The 7500-nt window shown below is 31.3% G+C and overlaps 1 non-coding gene across 1 annotated transcript; it reads left to right on the top strand.

Annotated features, from left to right (window-relative positions):
* Positions 1–1006: 1006 nt before the first annotated feature.
* Trnag-ucc lies at positions 1007–1078 on the top strand. Its single transcript has one exon. It is a non-coding gene; the product is annotated as a tRNA-Gly (tRNA).
* The last annotated feature ends 6422 nt before the right edge of the window (positions 1079–7500 follow it).

Genomic DNA, 7500 nt, shown 5'->3' with positions numbered 1-7500 from the left:
AGTATACTTATTACAATCATTATATCATGGTAATCATCATGATCACTATATAATCCTCACTAGCAATAGCTGTAGTAGCAGAACTTTTATCATCATTATTATTGTTGTGATTTGTTTAACTATTGTTTTTTTTATTATTCTTATTCCTGTATTATTATCATCTCTACTATTATTGTTTTGTCATTATCCCTTCTGGCAGAAATAGTGATATCAGTAGCTGTTCGGATGTAACCATTTTGACACCCTTTGATGACATTATCTTGGCGTATCGTATCACAACGATGCAGTGTGGTAATAACTACAATATCTGATATCATCATTATTGTTATTGTTATCATATTCAACCTTGATGTTATCATTATTGTCATTGTTATAATCATTAATATTATGAATATTAACACTGTGATACATTTTTTATGATCATTATAATCATCAGCATATTTTTGTTACAATTAGTGATACATTGGTAGAAATAAAATCTGTTTTTTTTACCGACTGATTTCTCTGACTCAGACTTACTTACTTTCAGTTATCATTACTGAAGTCACTGACTTATTGCTGAGTCACCCTTTCCATCTTTCCTTTTTATTTGGACGCACTTGCACATTTTCACATACACATACAGTCATAAATACCAACACTTACACTTATACCGACAAACACCCAAACATACAAACACACACATATACATACACATACACCTATACATACACACAAACAAACACACACACTCTCTCTCTCTCTCTCTCTCTCTCCTCTCTCTCTCTCTCCTCTATCTCTCTCTCTCTCTCTCTCTTTTTCTCTGTCTCTGTCTCTCTTTCTCTCTCTCCTTCTCTCTCTCTCTCTCTTTCTCTGCCTCTGTCTCTCTTTCTCTCTCTCTCTCTCTCTCTCTCTCTCTCTCTCTCTCTCTCTCTCTCTCTCTCTCTCTCTCTCTCTCTCTCTCGCAGCCACGTGGAAGAAATAACATATCTCCAAATGTGTTTGTTTACATTTACATTGACGTGAAGCGATGGTGGTATAGTGGTGAGCATAGCTGCCTTCCAAGCAGTTGACCCGGGTTCGATTCCCGGCCATCGCAATTTTATAACTTACTGGTGTGAATCTCCATTACTTTTCGTTTGTATTCCTCTTTTCTCTCTCTCTTATTTACACATATATGCATGCATGCACACACACACACACACACACACACACACACACACACACACACACACACACACACACACACACACACACACACACACACACACACACACACACATATAATTATGGGAGTAACGCCAAAAATGACAGAAACCGTGTTACGTAACGATAGCGGTAAAAACATCAAACTTTAACATTCATTCAGTAAGTAATATAACGAATATAACGGGAACACATAAATGATGCCCTCGTGGCTACTCAAAAAACTACAACTTAAACAACAAATTGATCACCATAAGATTCACAGCATTCTCAATATAAAAGGAAATATAGGACATCTTCAAAAATATCTAATGAAAAGATAAAAAATCACTTTAAAACTTGTGTGTTTGCGCATATGTATACATACTCTATCTATCTATCTATCTATCTATCTATCTATCTATCTATCTATCTATCTATCTATCTATCTATCTATCTATCTATCTATCTATCTATCTATCTATCTATCTATCTATCTATCTATCTATCTATCTATCTATCTATCTATCTATCTATCTATCTATCTATCTATCTATCTATCTATCTATCTATCTATCTATCTATCTATCTATCTATCTATCTATCTATCTATCTATCTATCTATCTATCTATCTATCTATCTATCTATCTATCTATCTATCTATCTATCTATCTATCTATCTATCTATCTATCTATCTATCTATCTATCTATCTATCTATCTATCTATCTATCTATCTATCTATCTATCTATCTATCTATCTATCTATCTATCTATCTATCTATCTATCTATCTATCTATCTATCTATCTATCTATCTATCTATCTATCTATCTATCTATCTATCTATCTATCTATCTATCTATCTATCTATCTATCTATCTATCTATCTATCTATCTATCTATCTATCTATCTATCTATCTATCTATCTATCTATCTATCTATCTATCTATCTATCTATCTATCTATCTATCTATCTATCTATCTATCTATCTATCTATCTATCTATCTATCTATCTATCTATCTATCTATCTATCTATCTATCTATCTATCTATCTATCTATCTATCTATCTATCTATCTATCTATCTATCTATCTATCTATCTATCTATCTATCTATCTATCTATCTATCTATCTATCTATCTATCTATCTATCTATCTATCTATCTATCTATCTATCTATCTATCTATCTATCTATCTATCTATCTATCTATCTATCTATCTATCTATCTATCTATCTATCTATCTATCTATCTATCTATCCATCAATCTATCTATCTATCTATCTATCTATCTATCTATCTATCTATCTATCTATCTATCTATCTATCTATCTATCTATCTATCTATCTATCTATCTATCTATCTATCTATCTATCTATCTATCTATCTATCTATCTATCTATCTATCTATCTATCTATCTATCTATCTATCTATCTATCTATCTATCTATCTATCTATCTATCTATCTATCTATCTATCTATCTATCTATCTATCTATCTATCTATCTATCTATCTATCTATCTATCTATCTATCTATCTATCTATCTATCTATCTATCTATCTATCTATCTATCTATCTATCTATCTATCTATCTATCTATCTATCTATCTATCTATCTATCTATCTATCTATCTATCTATCTATCTATCTATCTATCTATCTATCTATCTATCTATCTATCTATCTATCTATCTATCTATCTATCTATCTATCTATCTATCTATCTATCTATCTATCTATCTATCTATCTATCTATCTATCTATCTATCTATCTATCTATCTATCTATCTATCTATCTATCTATCTATCTATCTATCTATCTATCTATCTATCTATCTATCTATCTATCTATCTATCTATCTATCTATCTATCTATCTATCTATCTATCTATCTATCTATCTATCTATCTATCTATCTATCTATCTATCTATCTATCTATCTATCTATCTATCTATCTATCTATCTATCTATCTATCTATCTATCTATCTATCTATCTATCTATCTATCTATCTATCTATCTATCTATCTATCTATCTATCTATCTATCTATCTATCTATCTATCTATCTATCTATCTATCTATCTATCTATCTATCTATCTATCTATCTATCTATCTATCTATCTATCTATCTATCTATCTATCTATCTATCTATCTATCTATCTATCTATCTATCTATCTATCTATCTATCTATCTATCTATCTATCTATCTATCTATCTATCTATCTATCTATCTATCTATCTATCTATCTATCTATCTATCTATCTATCTATCTATCTATCTATCTATCTATCTATCTATCTATCTATCTATCTATCTATCTATCTATCTATCTATCTATCTATCTATCTATCTATCTATCTATCTATCTATCTATCTATCTATCTATCTATCTATCTATCTATCTATCTATCTATCTATCTATCTATCTATCTATCTATCTATCTATCTATCTATCTATCTATCTATCTATCTATCTATCTATCTATCTATCTATCTATCTATCTATCTATCTATCTATCTATCTATCTATCTATCTATCTATCTATCTATCTATCTATCTATCTATCTATCTATCTATCTATCTATCTATCTATCTATCTATCTATCTATCTATCTATCTATCTATCTATCTATCTATCTATCTATCTATCTATCTATCTATCTATCTATCTATCTATCTATCTATCTATCTATCTATCTATCTATCTATCTATCTATCTATCTATCTATCTATCTATCTATCTATCTATCTATCTATCTATCTATCTATCTATCTATCTATCTATCTATCTATCTATCTATCTATCTATCTATCTATCTATCTATCTATCTATCTATCTATCTATCTATCTATCTATCTATCTATCTATCTATCTATCTATCTATCTATCTATCTATCTATCTATCTATCTATCTATCTATCTATCTATCTATCTATCTATCTATCTATCTATCTATCTATCTATCTATCTATCTATCTATCTATCTATCTATCTATCTATCTATCTATCTATCTATCTATCTATCTATCTATCTATCTATCTATCTATCTATCTATCTATCTATCTATCTATCTATCTATCTATCTATCTATCTATCTATCTATCTATCTATCTATCTATCTATCTATCTATCTATCTATCTATCTATCTATCTATCTATCTATCTATCTATCTATCTATCTATCTATCTATCTATCTATCTATCTATCTATCTATCTATCTATCTATCTATCTATCTATCTATCTATCTATCTATCTATCTATCTATCTATCTATCTATCTATCTATCTATCTATCTATCTATCTATCTATCTATCTATCTATCTATCTATCTATCTATCTATCTATCTATCTATCTATCTATCTATCTATCTATCTATCTATCTATCTATCTATCTATCTATCATTTTCTCTCTCTCTCTAATCATAATAATAATGGTGATGATATGGCTATTAATACCATTAATGCCATTTTCATAATTATTGCAATTGTTATTATCTCCATCAGCATCACCATTACAGTCATCAACACCACTATCGTCATAGCCATGATCATGATAATTTTCAGTTTCAGCATTCATGTTGCATATGAAACAAGAATAAAACACTACAAAGCAATGTAGTATGTATTTTAATCATGTGCCAGATTTCGTCTTGAAGCTTGGGCACTGGTCACTGACAAATTGAAAAAACAAAACAAGCTTTGCTACTCGGGTGAAGGAAAAATTACCCCACATCACTGCTACGCGTTATTTTTACGGGTGAAATTTAAGCTTCCCTGAGATAATATGATTATTTTTTGAGAAGGGTATGATATGTCAAAGGATGCGTGTAGTGTTCTATATTGACAATTATTACTATAAATTTATATAATGGATTTTTTTTTCTTTTTCAGTATTGCTGGAACCACTTTTCAGCGTTCTAAACCATTATGAATAATAACATTATAAAGCAACACCCCGTTTGACTAAATATCACCCATCATATCGATTTTATTACATTGATAATCGAATGACACGTTTCTTCCTATCAGCAAAACTATCGACTTGGGTGTCTTACGGCTGTCTCCCGAGAGAACACTGGTGAATTTCAAATGTAATGAACATTTATTAATTTTCCTAAGGAGAGTCATTCTCATGGCTCGAAAACGCGACCGTGACGTCGATGTCATAAGCAAATTAAACCAAATTAAAGTACACATTATGAATAGAAGAATACAAATTGCGCCTTTACATCGCCAACTCAGAGTTCTCGAAATACCTAACTTTGTCGTTCCTAGCAATCAGAACTGGCTACTAGCCGTAAAATCGCTAACTTCAATATCTAAATAATAAAGATAATTTACAGTTTTATCAAATTTGATCAAGTAACCGTAAGGTCATAGCAGTACCTACCTACGTAACGTTCGTAATTTAGATAAATCAAAATACAGACAAATAAGATAGTTTGCCAGAATCTTACAGAAATCGAAGAAAACGAAGCAGGTTTAAATGTGTTCATAGTAAACGTAACATTTATAGGATAGACTTCTTCCATCATGCCAGTTTCTTAAGCAAAAAATAACAAAAACTAATAACTCAAGAAAAAAATATGTTTGCAGAAAGATCTTTGACACTCTATCTATCAATAGTCAGGAGAAGTCTTTCTCGACCCGAGATGAGATGGGAGAGATTTCGTGACTAGTGATTTCAGGTTGAAGATATTGTTTTGTTTTAGTCTTTTGTTTTATTATTTTCCAAGATGGAAATAAGTGTGAAATTGATATTCAGTTTTGGATATGGATTTTTTTCCATTCCTCTTTTACGACACGTTATTTCACTATCTCGTGCGATGTGCTATGTAGTTAAGCGACTATAATATCGAAGTCTCCTGTTGCGAGTATAGTGTTACATCATGTAATTTGATTGTATTACTGATTTGTAGCTACAGGTTATCGTTTGGCAATAAGGTTATCTATCAAGGTGTCCCCGTAGGATTAGAGTTGCCATTGTTTTGTATATAATACGACTGGATTGTGTACGAGAAAACTATATAGATGTAAGTACGTATATCAGGCACGTCTCTTTTAATTATATTTTGTTTGACGTGTCCAGGTTGGAGTATCCACTTTGTAACATATTTCAAATTTCAATAAAGGGAACAAATTCCTATGATTTATACGGACAATGCTGGGATCAGGGGCGGGATACTCAAAACAGTTTACAATGTTGTATCTCACATCGGAGCAGTTACAATGTTGTAACTCCTCCGAGGGCCAAACTCGAAACAAAAATAGCCGCCATGTTATGATGTCACACATTGTAAAGTACCTTGTTAGTTACAACTGCTCGGGAGCTCTTGTAAGGGTTTCACACCGGATATAGTGATTGTTTTTATCTCGATTGCATAGTCGTCATAACTTATATAGCCTTTATTTGACTACACACTGCCGTTTTATGTATCTAATACACCGGAAATTCTAGATATTCAGTGTTTTCTTTGCCTTCCTGGTATAATTATTGCGATTTAAACATATTGCAAGCTAAGTGCCAACAGTGTTGACAGACGACAAACAACATGGAGTTGGTAGCTGCTTATCTTCATGATCGATCTTTACAACGTGAGAGGTTTTTAGGGACCCCTTGGATCCTTTGCATGTTAATGATAACCAGTTACTGCAGTTCTACAGATTTCCAAGACATGAAATTTTGTGGCTCTGTGAGGTGTTGGATCCAAACTTGAGAAGAAGAACAAGGAGGTCACACGCAGTGCCAACCCACACACAAGTGCTTGTGGCCTTAAGCTTTTATGCTAGTGGAACATTTCAAAGTGTGATTGGTGACTCGTGTGGACTAACACAAGCAAGTGTAAGCAGGATAATTGCAGCAGTGACCAGAGTGTTGACAGAAAAGGCAAGAATAGAAATAAAATTTCCATCAAGGGCTAATGATTTAAGGAAGACTGTCTAAGATTTTTCAAGAATTGCAAACTTTCCAAGAGTCATAGGAGCTATAGATGGTACTCACATTCCAATTAAAGCACCATATGTTGATGAACACATTTATGTTAACAAGAAAAGGTTTCATTCATTAAATCTACAGGTAGTTTGCAATGCAAATGGACTAATAACAAGTAAAACACAAGATATCCTGGCAGTTTTCATGGTGCATTTATTTGGTCCAACTGTGCACTACGTACTCGATTTGAGACAGGGGAATTTGGAGAAAATTATTTACCAGGTATGTGGCTGGACAAAGTCATGGTCTTACCAGATTGTAAAAATAAATTAAAGTTTTAGTTTTTTGCAGCTGTAGTTATTTGCAAATTTGCTAGTATAGCT

The sequence above is a fragment of the Penaeus chinensis genome, chromosome 32 (assembly GCF_019202785.1).
Source record: "Penaeus chinensis breed Huanghai No. 1 chromosome 32, ASM1920278v2, whole genome shotgun sequence".
In the NCBI taxonomy this organism is placed as follows: Eukaryota; Metazoa; Arthropoda; class Malacostraca; order Decapoda; family Penaeidae; genus Penaeus; species Penaeus chinensis.
Note: the sequence above shows the minus strand (reverse complement) of the source record. Positions and strands in the feature narration are given on the sequence as shown.